Genomic DNA, 21,723 nt, shown 5'->3' on the forward strand with positions numbered 1-21,723 from the left:
CAGCAGCGCCAGGTCATCTCCCACGTGGCATCTTCTGTCACACATGAGCTCATCGCAAAGAAGCATCTCGGCTCACACATGGTTCACCCTGGCCAGGTCTGACCCAGAAATTAGTGAGAGGAGCCACTGCTTCCGGGAACTGCTAAGAGGCAGCAGGCAGCAGGATGGCAACTCCAGGGTCCCTCGATGAGGCAGGACAACCCTGGGCAATAATTATGCCAGTGCCCACTGAGCTTTGAGGCTCCCCAGGAACAGGGGCACTGGGCCCTCCTCACAGAGTTGGTTTTAAGACTTTTAAAGAACATATTTTCTTTTATTATTATTATTATTATTATACTTTAAGTTCTAGGGTACATGTGCACAACGTGCAGGTTTGATACATAGGTATACATGTGCCATGTTGGTTTGCTGCACCCATCAACTCGTCATTTACATTAGGTGTTTCTCCTAATGCTATCCATCCACCAGCCCCCCACTCCCCGATACACCCCAGTGTGTGATGTTCCCCTCCCTGTGTCCATGCGTTCTCACTGTTCAACTCCCTTATGAGTGAGAACATGTGGTGTTTGGTTTTCTGTTCCTGTGTTAGTTTGCTGAGAATGATGGTTTCCAGTTTCATCCATGTCCCTGCAAAGGACATGAACTCATCCTTTTTTATGGCTGCATAGTATTCCATGGTGTATATGTGCCACACTTTCTTAATCCAGTCTGTCATTGATGGACATTTGGATTGGTTCCAAGTCTTTGCTATTGTGAATAGTGCTGCAATAAACATATGTGTGTGTGTCTTTATAGTAGCATGATTTTTAATCCTTTGGGTATATACCCAGTAATGGGATGGCTAGGTCAAGTGGTATTTCTAGTTCCAAATCCTTGAGGAATCGCCACACTGTCTTCCACAATGGTTGAACTAATTTGCACTCCCACCAACAGTGTAAAAGTGTTCCTATTTCTCCACATCCTCTCCAGCATCTGTTGTTTCCTGACTTTTTAATGATCACCATTCTAACTAGTGTGAGATGGTATCTCATTGTGGTTTTGATTTGTATTTCTCTGATGACCATTGATGATGAGCTTTTATTCATGCATTTGTTGGCTGCATAAATGTCTTCTTTTGAGAAGTGTCTGTTCATATCCTTCGCCCACTTTTTGATGGGGTTGTTTTCTTTTTTTAAAAGAACATATTTTCCTAAAAGAAAAGCAGAGCAGAAATTAGCTCGTCCCAGGGGTGTGGCAGAGCACTTCCCACCAGTCAGGAAACCACCACCATATCTGTCGCAATGCCGGACGCCTTCTTCAGTGCCGCCTCTGCACATGCCAGGGAAGGCACAGGCCCACATGCACCGGGAAACATAGCACTTTAATCCGTGACCAGTTTTCCCACAGCAGCCTGGGTCCCGTGGGTTTGGTTTTCTTTGCTATATGCATTTATTTATCATTGCTGCGTGTACTGGGGTCCCCACGAACTCTTTCAGTCAATGCCTTTCTAGAAGGACTCACAGAACTCTGAAAAGCTGGTAACACCCACAGCTCTGGTGTATTACAGTGAAAGGACAAGAGATGTAGATCCGCAAAGGAAAAGGGTGCCTAGGGCAGGGTCCAGGAAAGGCCAGGAATTCCATGGGCAGTGCTGGGTTCTCCAGTTGCCATGCGTGACTGCATGTGTGAAGTGTGCCCATCCAGGGTTCCGGTGGGGTCAGTCACCTAGGCACTGGGAACCCCTATGACTGACCTCCGCTACTGTCCCAAAGCCCCAGAGGCCAAACAATATTCAGCACAGCTCAGGATCCCAGGCAAACAAAAACAGGCCTTCGTCATCACTGTGGGCTGAATTGTCCCCATGCTGAAGCCCTAACTCCAGTGTCTCAGAATGGGACCGTGTGTGGAGAGAAGGACTTTAAAGAGACGATGAAGGTAAAACGGATCGTGTGGGCAGGTCCTAATCCAGAACGCTATGTTCTTACAAGAAGAAGAGGTGAGGACAGAGACACAGAAGGAAGGCCACGTGAGGAGAGGCAGCCACCTCCGGGCCGAGGAGAGAGCCCTCAGGAGAAACTACCCTGCCCACACCTCTACCTTAGGCCTGCGGCCTCCAGAACTGTAAGGAAGTGAGCTTCTGCTGTTGAAGCCCAGCCTGCAGCACTCAGCTATGGTGGCGCTGGAAAGCCCTGGACGGCTCAGATCGCCACAAATCACACTGTTAGCAGGGATTCTGTGTGGCCCACAGCCTCACATCTGCAAAGATACACAAAGACCCTCTTCTCAAGCAGACATTCCCAGGCTCAGAAGTTACCCCTCAGGAACCAGGAAAGGGCCAGCTCTGCAGACTTCTGGAAAGGCCAGGGTTTGGGCAACTCACCCCTGCAGAATTAACCCTTTATTGTACACTCCTGCAATGAATCACCACCACTTCAGCGGCTTAAAAAAAACACAGTTGAACTGGTCTTGTCCCACTGGACCTAAATCAAGGCATTGGCAGGGTTGGTTCTGTACCCTCCAGGGCAGAATCCATTTCTTTGTGGAGGTAGGACGGAGGTCCCCATTTTCTTGGTGGTTGTCAAGCTTCCAGAGGCTGCCCCACCCTTGGCTCATGGCGCCTCCTCCGTCTTCAGCAAACTGAGTCCTTTACAGGTTGCACCTCTCTGACCCTCCTCTTCCGTCTTCCACTTCTTCCACTTGTTTAAGGACTTGTGTGATCAGATTGAACCCACTTGGATAATTCAGGATGCTCTCTCCACTGTGAGGGCCTTAACTTAATCGCAACTGCGAAAGTCCGCCTGAAAGTAAGATATTCACAGGTTTCCGGAATTGGAGTGTGGGTATCTCTGGGGGCATTGTTCTGCCTGCCACATGACGTCCAGCCAAAAGCACTCTGATGGAACAGAAGGAGGGTCCAGGAGTGACACCACATCAGCTCGGGGTTCCCGGGCACTTCCTTCTGGAGACTGTCTGGACCCATACCAAGTGCAATTGACCATCCAATGCCTCCTTGATATTTCTGGGAAACTCAAGGGGCTTTCTCAGTGCTTGGCCCCTCTACCCCTGACCGGCCCCTCCCACTGAATTCTTTCTCTCATTTCTGACTTGCAGCTAACCCATAATCATCGCTTGCCCATGAATGAAACATCAGCCCCTTCCCTTGACCTACACACACAGACAGGTGCATACCACAACCCCGACAGGCCTCCCTGCAGCAGGCTTTCCCTCAGGCCTGGGGAGTCCACCCTGCAGCCCCCGCACACTCGTGGCCTGAAGTCTCTCAGACGGACCACGGCGGCAGAGCCTCTTCTCTCCTGCCTCTCCCCTGCTCTCCTGGGGAGAAAGGTTCAAAACACTCCTCTCTTTCTCTGTGTGTGCATCTGTGTCTGTATCTCTCTCTGTGCTTCCACCTCTGTCTCTTTTTCTCTCTCATACTTTACATCTGCCTCCAACCCATCAGCAAATCCTAGCAGCCTCTTTGTTGGGACTGAGTCCAGAACTCCCTCCCTCCGTCTTCACTGCCACCATCTGATCCGAGCCACTGCCACCACTCCCCTGGGCTGCTGTGGAACCTAACGAGGCCACTGCTTCCTCACTGCTCTGTGCCCAGACTTCTACTGTGTTTGGGGAGAAAGGTTCAAAACACTCCTCCCATGTGCCCATGGCAAGGCAACCTCATCCCCACGCCCAGCAGAGAATTTCCTGTTGTGCCTGTAGCTTTCAAACACCCCCAGCAAGGGCAGGGTTGGAATTTAAATGAGACCATGAGCCCCTTCTTCTTTCCAGCTCAGCCTGGAGTGGGCGTGAGGGGCAGCACACTCAGGGTGTATTGGGGTACAAGTGACAGAAGAGTAACAGTCACCATTTAGAATATTTGTTGGGTTTTGTCAAGAAAACTGGAAGTGAGTGACCCTAGGCTCTTGGGTCAGGGCCGCCATCACAGGAAACAGGAAGAAAGGCAGGAAGTGACAGAAAGAGCTCCTTCCTGTGAAGCTCGGTTGTTTTATGAGGGGACAGAACGTTTTCCCAGAAGCCCCCAGCCAACTTCCCCTCAGGCCTCATCAATCAGAACTGAGTGACATGCCCACCACTACAGGGGCTCCTGACAGAGAAACAGGATTATTGATTGATGTGAACCAATCATGAAACTCCCTTCTGCCTGGGGGCTCAGCTTCCCTGAGGACACTGTCCATCCTGATACCTGAACAGGATGGGGGTTCTTGCAGCAAGAAAGAGTGGTGTGGGGGAGGCAGCCAGCTCTTCTGCCCACCTGGAAGTGAGGGTGCGGCAGCCTCTCATGGAGTAAGCGTCGCCTGTGCCCCTGCCCTGGGTGCGTCGACCTAGGAGCTGGGTGCCAGTGAGCAAGAGGTGGTCCCTGCCTCGCCCAGGCCTGGGGCATGCAGGCAGACATGTGAGCAGGGGTGCCAGAGAGTGTCAGAGACGCAGTAGAAGTCCCTGCGCAGAGCAGTGAGGAAGCAGTGGCCTGGTTAGGTTCCACGGCAGCCCAGGGGAGTGGTGGCAGTGGCTCGGATCAGATGGTGACAGTGAAGGCGGAGGGAGGGAGTTCTGGACTCAGTCCCAACAAAGAGGCTGCTAGGATTTGCTGATGGGTTGGAGGCAGATGTAAAGTATGAGAGAGAAAAAGAGACAGAGACAGAGGTGGAGGCACAGAGAGGGATACAGACACAGATGCACACACAGAGAAAGAGAGGCGTCCATCCAGAGCAGCTCCCAGGACCCTCCTGGGCCGCTGTAAGGAGCCTGCACTCTGCTGAGTTAGGGAAGGGTGGGAGGAGGGCAGGTGATGTCATAGACGTCCAGAGACATCCAAGTTAGATGCCGGCTCTGGGGCTCAGGGGACAGCTCCAGGCTGGGGACAGACTCTGGTGGTTTCAGTGTGTCCTTGCTCTTAAAATCACGGGCTTGAAGGAGACCCTAGAGACGGGGGAGAGAAGAGGAGCAGGACACAGCCTTGGGCCCCCAACATTCCCAGGCCAGGAAGACACAGAGGCCAGGAGAGGAGGCAGCCCGGGGGATCATGAAGGCGGGCAGAGCACTGAGAGGAGAGTGGCCAGAGAGTGACCACCCTGCCACGAGGGGGCCTTGGAGAGACGGGCTCCATGGGGAGGTGGGGCTGAGCCTGAGGGAGTGGCTGGGAGGACTGGACAGTGACAGGAGAGCTGCTTCTCGGAGTTTTGCAGTAAAAAGGAGCAGCAACAGGCAAAGTCTCGGAAAGGAAGGGAGGGTTAAAGAGGCATTTTGCTTGTTTGTTTTGTTTTTCTTTCAATGCTAGAAGCAGCTCCTGTCTTGATGTAGAAAGCCTGCACTACTGCAGCAGAAACAGAGACGTACAGGGAGTCAGGCTCGGCCACCCCCAGGGGACCTGCAGAGGTTTAACCTGGGAGGAGGAGCTCAGGTTTGTGCTCTGAAAGTCATTCTCTTTATCCCCACTCCCACCCCACCCTGGTGCACAAGAGAGTCCGGACCCAGGCATGGTCTCAAGGCCAAAGCCGGACGATCTTGCCAAGCACTGTAACAGGCTAAGAAGTAACAGGCTAGCAAGGCCCAGGAGCAGACTGGCTCTCCCAGAATACAGACCTCAGAATTCTGAAATGCCCTGGAATCCTGGCCAGCAGCACCTACAGGGATTTCTGACCTGCCTGTCCCCAAAACCAGAGCCCCCAGATAGTTTGTGTATCTCAGCCCCAAATCTGGGCAGGTTCCCAGGGTCACCACTCTGAAGAAAGGCCTGAAGAGAAAGGGAAACTATCTCAAAGAAATAGATGTAATTTAGTCATGAGATCTCTTCCAATCACTTTTTTTTTTTTTTTTTTCCGACTGAGTTTCACTCTTCTTGCCCAGGCTGGAGTGCAGTGGTGCAATCTCCACTCACCGCAACCTCCGCCTCCCAGGTTCAAGTGATTCTCCTGCCTCAGTCTCCCAAGTAGCTGAGATTACAAGCATGCCCCACCATGCCCAGCTAATTTTGCATTTTTAGTAAAGATGGGGTTTCTCCATGTTGGTCAGGCTGGTCTCCAACTCCCGACCTCAGGTGATCTGCCCGCCTTGGCCTCCCAAAGTGCTGGGATTACAGGCGTGAGCCACCGCACACGGCCTCAACCACTCTTAAAAGAGAGAGAAAAATGTCCAGTTGGTATTCTAGGGAGATTGAAGAAAAGAAGGAAAGCCTCCAAAACAGGCAGCCATAAAAAACAAAATATCGGAGAACAGGAAAATCCTCTTACAAACTTAATGCCCAACGCCAAAACAACCAGCTCAATAGAGAGACGGGAAGATTAAAAACAAGAAAATGTCTCAGAATATAGACAGGACCATTAGTGAAATAATGATAAACCCTACAGGGGAACAATCTAACAACTGACCAACAAGAGTTTCAGAAACAAAAGATCAAACAAAACGGAAGCAGGAAAATTTATCCAAAAAGCAACACAGGAGAACTTGCTGGAGTGGAAGGAAAAAATAATTCTTTTGGACAAAAGAACCCATCCCTCATACAGACACAAGCAGCACAGCCAGATGTCGGCCACCCAGACCCTGGGAGGTGACACAGGACGCCGCGAGGTTCCGGGCAGGAGGGTTTCTGTGGCACTACAGTGCCTGGCGAGGGCAGCTGGCAGAAATGTGAGGGCACGACGAACCCTTTTATAGAAACACAGGATGAAAACAATAACCCTAAGGCTCCCTTCCTTAGAAAGCAGTTGTTAATAGATTCCAGCAAAGTGAGAGGGAACATCAGGAAACAAGACACGGGATGAGGTAACAATGGCTCCAATCCAGAGACCGGTAACAGTAGTTCCAGGAGGGCAGCTACGGTCTGAGGACAGGCCCCAGGAAGGGACGGAGGACAGAGGCAGAGTTTTTAGAGGATGTAGAGAACTTTCAGAGAATGTGGGGGCTTTTAGAGAGTCCCTAGAAAAGCTACAGAAATCTTGAAAACTCCTGGGGGATGTAACAAAGACAGAATGCAAAAAGTCAGCTGGGACAATATAACAATAACAATTAAACAGCACCAGAAGCGGCCGGGAGTGGTGGCTCACGCCTGTAATCCCAGCACTTTGGGTGGCTGAGGTGGACGGGTCACCTGAGGTCAGGCATTAGAGACCAGCCTGGCCGACATAGTGAAACCCCATCTCTACTAAATTAGCAGGGCTTGGTGGTGGGCACCTGTAATCCCAGCTACTTGGGAGGCTGAGACAGGAGAATCGCCTTAACCCAGGAGGCGGAGGTTGCAGTGAGCTGAGATTGTGCCACTGCACTCCAGCCTGGGCAATAGAGTGAGACTCCATCTAAGAAAAAAAAAAAAAAAGCACCAGAGGCTAAGAAAAAAACTTAGAAGAAAGGCATGGTCCAAAGGTGAAAGAAAGTCAAGCAGAGTGTGGTGTGATCTGAGCAATCATCAGAGTGAAAGGGGGTTCTGCCTGCCTGGCACCCAAGCTCCCCTGCCACTGACCTGCAGAGGGCCCAGCGGGGGCCACAGAGAAGGGACAACCATCCCAGCATAGAACTGGAAGCGTCCAGGGGAGGCAAAGGCCAGGCATTTGTTCTCAACTTTTGAACGTATGTGTGTACCAACATCACAGGAGCTGCACTCCTGGGTGAAGACAGATCTAGCCGTGGGTGCAGACAGGTTAAGCTGAGGAGGTGCGGGGAGAGCCAGTGTCCTCAGCGCCCCTGAGTGCAGCCTAGCAACCTGCTTACGGCAAAACAGTGACCAGGAAGGCTCCGGGACTTGGTCTGAGACCACAAGGGGCGGTCTGAGGAACTGAGAACAGCCACAAGGGGAGCAGGTCTTAGAGCTGTGAGTTCCTAAATCCTCAACACGCAAGGCTTCAAGCTCCCAGGGGGCTCTGTCAACCTAGACATGAGAACTGAAAACAGGGTGGCTTGGCTTGGTCTCCCAGGAGCAGGCAAGCCCTCCTTCTCCCCACTCACTCTTGGCAACTGGGGCAGGCAGGACTTGCATTGCCACTACTACCCCCATGTCCTACAGCGCTCTGCCACCTGCTGCCTCCACCGAAGCTCTGTGGTCCACACTCATTCCTCCATCAGCAAATCTGGGGGCTCTGCCCTTCCAATACCATAGACCCAGATCCAACCCCTTCTTCAGCGCTGTCCTGCTGCCAGCTGGTCCACACCCGCCCTCATCTCCTGCCTCCGAACGCGTGTCCATGCTTCGACTCTCCACACAGAGTGTCTCCCGCACCACAACGGCCAGAGTGATCATTCTATAAGGCAGGCCAGACCAGCACCCTGCTGGGTCTACACACGGGAGTTGCCATCTCTCTCAGAGTGGGGCCCACGTCCCCAGGCTGCCTACAAGGCCTGCACTTCTCCTGCCCCCTCCCCAGGACTTCACTCTGGCTTCCTCACTGCTCCTGAGACAAGCCTCAGGGCCTTTGCACTGGCTGATCTCCCTTGAGACAGCCATTTGCCCATATATAACGCTCAGGGCTCATTCCTTGCCTCCTCCATCAGTCAGCAATGTAGTGTCAATTCATCAGCAGGCGCCAGCTCCAAGTGCCCCTTATCATCCTTATTCGTGGAAGTAAGATTAACTGGGAATAGCGGGTCTGTTTCCAGGGCAGAATATGGGAGCTGTCAAGAACCAGCAGTTTTCCACACCTGAGGGTGTGTACTCTCACCAGGAAAGCCTGGCCACACTCACTCGAGGCCCCGCCCCACCATTCCTTGGGAGGGGCTGTGGGGCAGGACGGGCCCCCGCGCTGGGCTGCCAAAGACCTCCCCAGCACACATTCCCATGCACCCGGGTGCACCCGGGACTCCCCAGCCCCAGGGCACTGCTGGTTTTTAGGCAGGACTCTGAGTGGAAAGGGCTGTGCTGTGCCAGGCTCCTGGACTTGGTGCCCTCAGGGCCAGGGATGATTGCTCTGCACCCCCGGGGCGTGCCAGAGTGACCTGGGACTCCATGCCTGGCTGAAAAAGTCCTCTCCCCAGTGCCGCTGTCAGTGCCCGGGCTTTGCCAGGCCTCCACACGGGCTGGCAGGCAAAGGTATTCTCAGCTGAGAAATCGCTGCGGCAACCATGGGAGGAGAAGGAACAGAACACGCAGGCTTCGGGCTGTCTCTCACCTCCCCCGCCCCCACAGCGCATCCCCGCCCCCCAGTCTGTCTGCCTTTGGGGTGTCCTCATTTCCCCCAGTGCCTCTCCCTCCCGCTCATTTTCCACCCTCCGCTCCTCCTGCTTAATTTCTTAAAATAGAAGAATTTTGAGAAACAAATTACAGCCTAATGGCAGTGTCAATTCCCATGAGCTCAGGAAAATGTAGAATTTAATTTTAAGTCTGAGAGAGCTTATTTACAGACTGCTTTTTTCCTTTGGATCCCAACAGCATTAGCGAGCTCAGTATGCCCGAGGAGGGAGTGGTGCAGTAGAGGTGCTGATGAGGCCGGGTTTCAAAAGCCCACTCCCTCGCCCTGAGTGGGCGGCCACAGCCCTCACTTCCTGCACTCTTCAGTCAATTTCAGAAGGAGCCTCAGCCACCTGCACGGGGCCCAGCAAACTGCGAGCTCCAGAGAAGCAAAGAACAACCTGAAGCCCAACAACCTAAAGAGGAAGTCCAGCCAGACCCTCTTATCCAACTCGGCTGATATTGGACCTCACGTTTTAGGAGCTTTTCCAGAAGTCTGTGACATTCCTTCCTTCCTTCATTCGCTCCGGCATGCATTTGATGTTTACCAAGCCTTGCACTGTTTTAGCCCCTGGAGGTATAAAGTGTCCGCCATCAGCAGCATATATTCTCCTGGGATGAGACAGAAGCAAAGCAAATAACCAAATAAATACATGTCCGTTGCAATGAACTGTCAAGAAGGAAAACAAAGCAGTTAGTAGGCGTTCAGGACTGGGGTAGGAGGGCTTATTCAGAGAGGCTGGCCAAGGAGGACCTGGACCGTGTAAACTTGAGCTGATCCTGGAAAGGAGTATACAGTGTGTCTGGGGAAGGCTGTCTGGGCAGAGGGAGCAGTGAGTGCAAAGTCTCCGGGCAGGAGCCTGCTCAGCACGTTCAGGAAACAAGAGGCCAGTGTGGTCAAAGCAGGTGCGAGCCTGGGTCTGGGGTTTCCAAGAGAAGTGGGAGCTGCTGGAGGGTTGGGGCAGAAGAGGGGCAGGTCTGACTTGGCATTTGCTGTGGAGGAGGAAGAGGGTGGGTGCAGCTCCAGCCATCCCACCTGAACTCCTGCACCAGGCCTGGCACCCTCTGCCCCTCCTGGACTCCCATGCTGTCCCTGCTCAGGAAGAGGGATCTGGCTGTGCTGGCCTGGGAGAAGGAGGATTTTCACAACTTTCGTAGGAGTCTGTGTAATGACCTCAAAGATACCCACATGCTAATCTGAGACTAGGACAACAGAACCTAAGAATGCCACCTTCCATGGCAAAAGGGACTCTGCAGGTGTGATAAAGTCAAAGGATCTTGGATGGGAAAATTAATGGGCTTAAGGAAATAACCCAATATAATCATAAGCGTCCTCATCAGAGGGGCACAGAGGAGCCAGAGGAGATGCAGGACAGAAGCAGAGGTTGAAGGGATCTGCTTTGAAGATGGAGGGAGCTGTCAAGAACCAGCAGGTTTCAACACCTGAGGGCGTGCACACTCACCAGGAAATCATTTCCACGCCTGAGGGCGTGCACACTCACCAGGAAAGCCTCTCCACACCTGAGGGCGTGCACACTCACCAGGAAAGCCTCCCCACACCTGAGGGCGTGCACACTCACCAGGAAATCATTTCCACACCTGAGGGCGTGCACACTCACCAGGAAATCATTTCTACACCTGAGGGCGTGCACACTCACCAGGAAATCATTTCTACACCTGAGGGCGTGCACACTCACCAGGAAATCATTTCCACACTTGAGGGCATGCACACTCACCAGGAAATCATTTCTACACCTGAGGGCGTGCACACTCAGCAGGAAAGCCTGGCCACACCTGAGGGCGTGCACACTCACCAGGAAAGCCTCTCCACACCTGAGGGCGTGCACACTCACCAGGAAAGCCTCCCCACACCTGAGGGCGTGCACACTCACCAGGAAAGCGATTCCACACCTGAGGGCGTGCACACTCACCAGGAAAGCGATTCCACACCTGAGGGCGTGCACACTCACCAGGAAATCATTTCCACACTTGAGGGCGTGCACACTCACCAGGAAATCATTTCCACACCTGAGGGCGTGCACACTCACCAGAAAAGCGATTCCACACCTGAGGGCGTGCACACTCACCAGGAAAGCGATTCCACACCTGAGGGCGTGCACACTCACCAGGAAATCATTTCCACACTTGAGGGCGTGCACACTCACCAGGAAATCATTTCCACACCTGAGGGCGTGCACACTCACCAGGAAATCATTTCTACACCTGAGGGCGTGCACACTCAGCAGGAAAGCCTGGCCACACCTGAGGGCGTGCACACTCACCAGGAAAGCCTCTCCACACCTGAGGGCTTGCACACTCACCAGGAAAGCCTCCCCACACCTGAGGGCGTGCACACTCACCAGGAAAGCGATTCCACACCTGAGGGCGTGCACACTCACCAGGAAAGCGATTCCACACCTGAGGGCGTGCACACTCACCAGGAAATCATTTCCACACCTGAGGGCGTGCACACTCACCAGGAAAGCCTCCCCACACCTGAGGGCGTGCACACTCACCAGGAAAGCCTCCCCACACCTGAGGGCATGCACATTCACCAGGAAAGCCTGGCCACACCTGAGGGCGTGCACACTCAGCAGGAAAGCCTGGCCACACCTGAGGGCGTGCACACTTACCAGGAAAGCCTCCCCACACCTGAGGGCGTGCACACTCACCAGGAAAGCGATTCCACACCTGAGGGCGTGCACACTCACCAGGAAATCATTTCCACACCTGAGGGCGTGCACACTCACCAGGAAAGCCTGGCCACACCTGAGGGCGTGCACACTCACCAGGAAAGCCTGGCCACACCTGAGGGCGTGCACACTCACCAGGAAAGCCTCTCCACACCTGAGGGCGTGCACACTCACCAGGAAAGCGATTCCACACCTGAGGGCGTGCACACTCACCAGGAAATCATTTCCACACCTGAGGGCGTGCACACTCACCAGGAAATCATTTCTACACCTGAGGGCGTGCACACTCACCAGGAAATCATTTCCACACTTGAGGGCGTGCACACTCACCAGGAAATCATTTCTACACCTGAGGGCGTGCACACTCACCAGGAAAGCCTGGCCACACCTGAGGGCGTGCATACTCACCAGGAAAGCCTCCCCACACCTGAGGGCGTGCACACTCACCAGGAAAGCCTGGCCACACCTGAGGGCGTGCACACTCACCAGGAAATCATTTCCACACTTGAGGGCGTGCACACTCACCAGGAAATCATTTCTACACCTGAGGGCGTGCACACTCACCAGGAAAGCCTGGCCACACTTGCCAGAGGGCCCCGTCCCCGTTCCTTTGAGGGGCCTCTGGGGCCTGATGTGCACCCCGCAGGGCCGAGAAAGGCCTCCCCAGCACACATTCTCTGCATCCAAGTGTACCCGGGACTCCCGAGACCCAGAGCCTGGGAACGGGGGTGGCCTCTGGAACTGAGAAAGCCAGAGAAGGCTCCCCTTGAGTCCCAGAGGAAACCAGCCCTGCTGACTTCTTTGCAGCCACTGAGCCTCGTTTCAGCCCCTCTGGCCCCAGGATGGTGGGAGAGCAAATCTGTGCTGTTTCAAGTTGTTTCAGGTTGGCAGCAATTTGTCACAACAGTGATAGAAAATTAATACAGCCCTTAGATTGGATTCCCTAGAAGCAGAGCCCGGGGCTGAGATCTGCAGGCCCAAGGTGTATTGACAGTGAGCTTTTCAGGAAGCACCATGAGACAGAGCAGAAGCAGCACAGGCAGGGAAGAGCCCAGCAAGGCGTGAGCTCAGGTGAGGCCGGTCTCCACCCGCCAGGCCTGGGGAGGCTCTGGGCTTGAGGACAGACTGCTCTGAGGGGTTGGTCTCTCCTGGGTGGGAAGCTGTTCTCTGGGATCAGCAGACAGCAGGGGGCTGTGTGCAGCTCAGGGGCAGGGGCATAACCTCCCAGGCATGACAGTGCTTGCTCCAGCAGTCCTGGAGAAGGGGCAGCTATGCACACATCCTCAACAGCAGCCAGGGGACACTGACCCTGATGGACACCTGCACCTGGCACAACCGTACAATCACCTCCGTCCACCAAGTAACTATGCACTATGATCCAGGCCCAAGTCTGGCAAAGAAGGTACAGGACTAACTTCCCTGGCCCTAACCATACTTCTGGGAAGCGAGAACTGTTAATACCCCCATTCAGGTGAAGAAACTGAGGCATAAAGAGGTTAGGTAAGCTGCCCAAGTGCTCATAGTTGGTGCTGGAGTGGGGTCCGCACTGGCAGGAACCCTCGATCCCTACGCTGGCCGCCTCCTGCAGGTGGGCAGAGGATGGCACGGCCTGTGCTCAGGACGAGCTAGGGTGGGCACCTTCTTTCAGCGCATGATAATTCCTTTTCTCCTCAGCTAGGGAAATAGAACCACAGACATCCCTCGGTATCCACAGGGATAGGACGTGGGACCCCCGAGGATACCAAAATCCAGGGATGCCCAAGTCCCTGATACGAAATGGCATAGTATTTGCATGTAACCTACACCTACCCTTCCAAGTTCTTTAAATCATGTCTAGATTACTTGTAATACCAGATACAATGGAAATGCTATGTAAATGGTTGTTCTATTGCATTTTTATTTGTATTATTTTATTGTCGTATTGTTGTTTTCATTGCTTTTTCCTGATATTTTTTGTCTGCGGTTGGTTGAATCCATAGATGCGGAACCCACGGATAAGGAGGGCCAACCGTACTTGTCTTAAAAGACTGATTCTTGGCAGGGCGCGGTGGCTCACGCCTGTAATCCCAGCACTTTGGGAGGCCAAGACGGGCGGATCACAGGATCAGGAGATCGAGACCATCCTGGCCAACATGGTGAGACCCCGTCTCTACTAAAAAATACAAAAAAATAGCTGGGTGTGGTGGCGCACACCTATAATCCCAGCTACTTGAGAACTGAGGCAGGAGAATCGCTTGAACTCAGGAGGCGGAGATTGCAGTGATCTGAGATCGCGCCACTGCACTCCATCCTGGCGACAGAGTGAGACTCTGCCAAAAAGAGACAGAGAGAGAGAGAGAGAGAGAGAGAGAGAGACTGACTGTTTACAAAGGAAAGAAAGAGACTCATCAGGATGTAACAGAGGTTATCTCTGAGTGGATGGGTTACAGGTGATTTCTATTTTCCCTTTATACTTTTGCAGAGTTTCCAAATGTCCTTCAAACAGAGATTTGGAACACAGACCAAAACAACGCATGTATGTGGTGTCTCTGAATGGAATGGACAAGGCAGGAGAGGCCTCCCTTTGGAGAATCCACCGGCACCCTCTCCGGGACCTCTGTCCCTCGCCCCAGCTGGGCTCCACGTGCCTTCCTTGGGCTCTGGCGTGGGACCTGGACCAACCTCCCTGGGTGCCTGGGCTGTGAGGGGCGACTCTCAGGTGCTGCCTGCCACGTCCCTTGTGAGGACCAGAGCAGGAAGGAGCCTGTGCAGGAATGAGAAGAAGGGTGAGGGAAGAGACCTTCGTGGTCCTGCTGGGCTGGACCTGAGATGCAGCCATAATCCTGCCTTGAGTGTCCCCTAAACCCTCAAAACCAAGTTCGTTTTGATTTATTTTAGTCTACCTACTTCCCTGTCACATCTGATCCAAGCTATTTCTCATCCAGGGAGAGAGAAGAGGGCTACATGCTACCCACCATGTGTGCAGAGCCCTGGGCTGGGCAGTGGACAAGCGGGGATGTAGCTGTCCAGGCATCAGGTGTCTCAACCATCCTGAGAGAGGGGGCTGTGGCGTGGCCCAGGCAAGGACACTGAGGCTCAGAGAGGTCAACAGAATAGCCACATGCACCCCAGCGGGCAGTCCTTTCCTGTTCCCTTACACTCCCCTGCTCCAGGGACTACCCCTGGTTCCCCAGAATCACTGGGGTCCGGAGCCCTCCTGAAAGGCAGTCTCTGAAACCCTCACAGCAGGCTTCACCCGCAGGTTGAGCTAGACCAGCCACATGGGCCTGAACATGGGCGGATGGCTGCGTGCCAAAGGCAGGCGCTGTAGCCCGGGCCTGGGGTGTGCAGGCCACTCACTCTGTGCACCACATGTCACAAGCAGGAAGACACAGAGGAAACGGGGAGGTCAGGGCTGACGTCACAATGGGAGACCCGTGCAGTCACCCAGGGCCGTGTGCTCAGAAGGGCCCACAGGTGGTTCCTTGCTGTGCTGTCACCGTCTTGAAATTTGTAAGTTTTTGAACAAGGGTCCCTGCTTTTTCATTTTGTCCTGGATCCCTCAGACTTTACAGCCAGTGTGGGTGAGATCCTCAGGCCTCAGGGCCGTCTGCTTCAGCCCAGTGAGGATCACTGGGAGACAACACAAGCACAAGATGGGTGGTGGCTGTTTTCTTTCTTCCAAAAATGGACACAGCGATTCCAGTTAACAAAAGCTGCCCAGCCTCCCATTCCTGAAGCTTCCTGGCAGGTTGGCTTCCAACCGTGCTGTGCAGGCTGCGTCCCCGGCTGCAGACCGGCTCCGCGGCAAGGTCCCAGGCAGACCAACCGGGCCCTGGGCCTCCTCCGCTGTGTCAGGCCAGAAGCTTGGCTCTTCTGGGCTTTGGCCCCTCACTCTGCGGCCTGGGAAGCTCAGCAACGTGCTGGCCATGGCGGCCACAGGGCAGGCGTTGGGTACAGTCCACATCTGTGTCTCGGTCTGTGAACGGCAACCTAGCAGTTCCACCTGCCTGACATCTGTAAAACAGTCCTGGGACCTCCTTCCCGCCAATGTCCCTCTCCCTGTTCCAGAAATGGACTGAGGTGAGCACACCTCGGGAAATAGCACCTGTGGAGGCTGGGCTTTGAACCCTGACCCCACCCACCCACCTGCCGCCTTGTCTGCTGAGGCCAGAGGCAGGTCCTGGAGGTAGGCGGACACCCACCCACTTCTCCTGGCTGTTCGGCCCCCACAGCAATCCCCATGTTCTCACCAGCCCAGACGCCCCTGAGACAGCCATGCCACCCTCTCCACAGCTCACCTTTTAATCCACATGTCTTGATTTTTAAATTTCTTACATTTTAAATCTGCACGTTCCTCACATTTGAGGCCTAAGGTGGAGGGAGAATTATTCTATCCCAACACCGGCTCCAAGATGGGCACCAGACCGGCCCCTCGGCTCCCTGGGCCTCAGCTTCCCTGCTGTGAGAGGATGGTGGTGTTGGAACATCAGAACCCACTGAGTTCAGCCAGACATGTCAGGAGCAAGTCTGGCAGGGCAGGGTGGACAGAGCCCCCGGCACCAGGGCATGGGGCCAATCTTATCCCCCTGCTGTGCTCTAAGTCCTCTGTAGTGTCCGGCTTCCTGCCCTCTGCTCTCTCTTGGTCACAGTGGCCCCAGCCAGCCTGGGGCCAAGGGGAGGAACATAAAGGGACCCCTGTCCCTTCCACGCTCCCTTGCCCCCAGCCCGTCACACCGTGCCGGAAAGGAAGGGTCTTCACACAATACCTATGGAATGAATGAATGAATGAATGCCAGAAGTGAGTGTGCCTCCCTGTCACATCCCAGAGGGAGTACTGGCACTGCCGCCCTCTCAGACGGGCCCTGCAGACAGACAAGAACATACCACGTACCTGGCACACTCAGGCCTCAGGTTTTCTCTGAGTCTGGAAGCCCAGTGTCCAGGGCCCCTGGGAGCCAGACACTGAGCCTCGAACACACCCTTCTGTGGACCCTCCAAGTGCCAGGATCATTGTATTCCAAGTGTCTCTCAGAGCGGCAGCACTCAGCCGGTCCACATGCATGGGCCCCAGGGTCGCACATGCTGTCTCCGAGCCTTGCAGGGCTTTTGCAGCTGACTGTGCTTGCCAAGGTGGACAGCCTCAGACGGGCAGAGAGCAGCTGCCTCAGCCCCCTACTCACCTGGTGGCAGCGAGAGTCCCCTCTTTGGTCTGCAGTACTGCCTCTGGTTTCCCCCAGGGGGACCGACGATGGTGGTGGAGCTTCCCCTCCTCAAAAGCTCCCACAGGAAACTAGGCCGAGTGCAGGGTCTGGATGCCACAGCAAACAGCTCCCACAGCAGCGAGGGCGTGCACACGCCGGACAGGCTCACTCCCTCGGGGATGCTTCCTGGCCTGGTCTGCAGGGTCCTCTGGCCCTCCTTAGCTGCTTCTACAGCACCACCCCTTATCTGTGTGCACACATCCTCAGGGGCACCTGTGTGTGTGCATCCTCACAGGCATGTGCTCGTGTGTGCCTTCTCATGAGCATGTGTGCATCCTCGCAGGCAGGGACATGTGTGCATTCTCAAGAACATGTGTGCACCCTCTCAGGCAAGTATATGTGTGCCTTCTCATGAGCGTGTGTGCATCCTCGCAGGCATGTACATGTGTGCATTCTCAAGAGCGTGTGTGTGCATCCTCGTTGCATGTGCACGTGTGCATTCTCATGAGTGTGTGTGTGCATCCTCACAGGCATGTACATGTGTGAATTCTCAAGAGCGTGTGTGTGCATCCTTACAGACATGTACATGTGTGCATTCTCATGAGCGTGTGTGCATTGTCGCAGTCATGTACATGTGTGCATTCTCGTGAGTGTGTGTGTGCATCCTCACAGGCATGTACATGTGTGCATTCTCAGGAGTGTGTGTGCATCCTTGCAGGCATGTACACGTGTGCATTCTCAAGAGCGTGTGTGTGCATCCTCACAGGCATGTACATGTGTGCATTCTCAGGAGTGTGTGTGCATCCTTGCAGGTGTGTACATGTGTGCATTCTCAAGAGTGTGTGTGTGTGCATCCTCACAGGCATGTACATGTGTGCATTCTCAGGAGTGTGTGTGCATCCTTGCAGGCATGTACATGTGTGCATTCTCAAAAGAGTGTGTGTGCATCCTCATGGCATGTACATGTGTGCATCTTCATGAGCATGTGTGTGCATCCTCACAGATGTGCACATGTGCATCTTCATACACCCCATACATACCAAAGTTGCATGTGGACAACTTTGCAGGCACGTGTGTGTGCATCCTCATGAGCATGCCTGCACATGTATGGAACATGCACCCATGCTGGGCAATTAATTGATTCTAGGTATCACCATGGGAACAATATGTCTCTCTGTGTGGTCCAGAGTGTCCAGGCCTCTTGCAGCTATGCAGCTGTGGCTCGGCAGAGGCAGAAAGGGGGAGGGAAGGGACTGAGCGAGTACTGCGCATTCACTAAAGCATCTGCACGGCTTCCACTAGCACGTCTCCTTTCACCTCACACAAACCCTAGAGCCAGACACTGGTCTCCACACTAAAGATAAGAGACTGAGACACAGCAACTCTGTAGTTGTCAAAGTTACAGACAAGGAGGGGCTTTCACCCACATTTATAAGACCACAAAACAATCCTCTCTCCATGACAGCTCACACCCTCCCACGCCTCCCCGAGGGCTCCTTCTTCCCCCAAACACTTCTTAATCCTAAATTGCTGCCATTTCTCCTCTTTCCTTTTTTAATAACAATGTTAAGACAGGAAAATATTTATAAAATATTAACAAATGGCTAAACTTTGGGAAGTGAGACTCTAACTTGGGTTTTTGACAATAAATGTGGGCTCCTTTAATCAGGTGGATAAGACTACTTAACCCAATAAGAAAAAAAGTCTCCCTTTTCTGCCTGTTTTCCCCTTGCCAAAAGCACAATAGAAGACTTCCAAATACCAGAGGTGACTCTATAGCATATGAAATAAATTATGCAGTGGGGTGGAATAATTGCAAGGGTCCTCCCTCCTTCCTTCTGCCCTTAAAATGCATTCTGTTGAGTGTGCTTTATTAAAGTAATCAAAATGCACTCAAATCCATTAGCCAGGTGCTCTCAAAATGTCAAAGACCAATTCTCTGATTAAAGCCATTTCTGCTGATCAACGCAGGGCCTGGGCGTGGCTGCTGAACACCCAACTGGGCACCTGAGCGGAAGCTGCCAGGCCTTTGGCCTCTGCTGACACTGCTGTAGCTGCTGACCAAGCTCAAGCTCTTGTCTCTTTGGCTTTGTCCCGTGGAGGTGATATAGCAACCACCAGTCCGTGGCTTACTTTGCAGCAGGCAGGAGTCTCCACCTGCCCCAGCAGATGAAGCATCTCCTGGACCTCGCTGCAGAGTCATGAAGACACGTTTCTTGGTGCTGGGCTCAAGCACCTCACAGCCCAGTGTCTACCTGCACATTGACCGGCACACACAAGGGTCTGAAAAACGTCTTTGGACTTTGTTCATGCTTCACAGGGCTGAACCTGACTTTCACCACCCCTTGACAAGACTGGAACACAGCTGCTCTTCAACAACAAAAGCATAGGCAGCAAGAATTTCCATGTAATAAGCCCTGCTTCCAGCCAGCAATTTACAAGCATCACTGGGTGCACATGCACTTAATGTTCACAATGACCCTCAATCCCGGAGATGCCTGTGCTGACAGGCAGAAGCACTCTGCCATTTACTGGCTCTTGGTCAACTTGGGCCTAATTTGTTATGCATCAGTTTCCTCAACTGTGAAATGGGCATGATAATATTCTATAATGACACAGCTGTTTTGAGGAATAGATTGATTAATATGTCAGGCACATAGTAAGTTTTCAACGTGATGAAAATTATAATAATGATGATAGTGATAATAACCATCATTGTGATGATGAGGTGATGAGCATGATGATAATGATGATGATGTAATGAGGTGATGGTGGTGATAGGAACGATGATGGTGATGATAATAATTATAGAGATGGCAATAATGATAGTGATGGTGATAGTGATGGTGATGATGATGTGATGATGGTGACGGTAATGATTATGGAGATGGTGATAATGACAGTGATGGTGATGGTGCTGATAGTGATGGTGATGATGATGTGATGATGGTGACGATAATGATTATGGAGATGGTGATAATGACAGTGACAGTGATGGTGAGGATAGTGATGGTGGTGATGATAATGATTATGGAGATAGTGATAATGACAGTGACAGTGATGATGATGTGACGATGGGACAATGATTATGAAAATGGTGATAATGACAGTGATGTTGATGGTGGTGATAGTGACAGTGATGATGGTGATGATAATGATTATGGAGATGGTGATGATGACAGTGATGGTGACGGTGATGATAGTGATGGTGGTGATGATAATGATTATGGAGATGGTGATAATGACAGTGATGGTGATGGTGGTGATAATGATGGTGGTGATGATAATAATTATGAAGAAGGTGATAATGACAGTGATGATGATGGTGGTGATGATAATGATTATGGAGATGGTGATAATGACAGTGATGGTGATGGTGGTGATAGTGATGGTAATGATGATAATGATTATGGAGATGGTGATAATGACAGTGATGGTGATGGTGGTGATAGTGACGGTGATGATCATGTGATGATGGTGACGATAATGATTATGGAGATGGTGATAATGACGGTGACGGTGATGGTGATGATAGTGATGGTGGTGATGATAATGATTATGGAGATAGTGATAATGACAGTGACGGTGATGATGATGTGACAATGGTGACAATGATTATGGAGATGGTGATAATGACAGTGATGGTGATGGTGGTGATAGTGACGGTGATGATGGTGATGATAATGATTATGGAGATGGTGATGATGACAGTGACGGTGACGGTGATGATAGTGATGGTGGTGATGATAATGATTATGAAGATAGTGATAATGACAGTGATGGTGATGGTGGTGATAGTGATGGTGATGATAGTGATGGTGGTGATGATAATGATTATGGAGATAGTGATATTGACAGTGATGGTGATGGTGGTGATAGTGATGGTGGTGGTAGTGATGATGGTGATGATAATGATTATGGAGATAGTGATAATCACAGTGATGGTGATGATAGTGATGGTGGTGATGATAATGATAATGGAGATAGTGATAATGACAGTGATGGTGATGATGATGTGATGATGGTAACAATGAATATGGAGATGGTGATAATGACAGTGATGGTGATGATAGTGATGGTGGTGATGATAATGTTTATGGAGATAGTGATATCGACAGTGATGGTGATGGTGGTGATAGTGATGGTGACGATAATGATTATGGAGATAGTGATATTGACAGTGATGGTGATGGTGGTGATAGTGATGGTGGTGGTAGTGATGATGGTGATGATAATGATTATGGAGATGGTGATAATGACAGTGATGGTGATGGTGGTGATAGTGATGGTGGTGATGATAATGATTATGGAGATGATGATAATGACAGTGATGGTGATGGTGGTGATAGTGATGGTGGTGATGATAATGATTATGGAGATGGTGATAATGGCAGTGATGGTGATAGTGATGTGATGATGGCGTGGTGATGGTACATGATAGTGATTACAAAGGTGGTGATAATGATAGTGGTGGTAGTGTTGATGGTGATGATGGTGGTGGTGATGATAATGATGGTGATAATGATGATTATGGTGATGATGCTTATAGATCATATTATCTGTACCTTGTAAAATCCAGAGATATCAAGAAATTTCCTGAAGTTCTCAGAGCTGGTGAATGGATGAGGTCTGGCTTAATTCAAAGTCAGTGCTCTTTCTAAACACCCTGCTGCCTTTTCCTGGTTTTCATTTCAAATGT

The sequence above is a fragment of the Macaca mulatta genome, chromosome 12 (assembly GCF_049350105.2).
Source record: "Macaca mulatta isolate MMU2019108-1 chromosome 12, T2T-MMU8v2.0, whole genome shotgun sequence".
In the NCBI taxonomy this organism is placed as follows: domain Eukaryota; kingdom Metazoa; phylum Chordata; class Mammalia; order Primates; family Cercopithecidae; genus Macaca; species Macaca mulatta.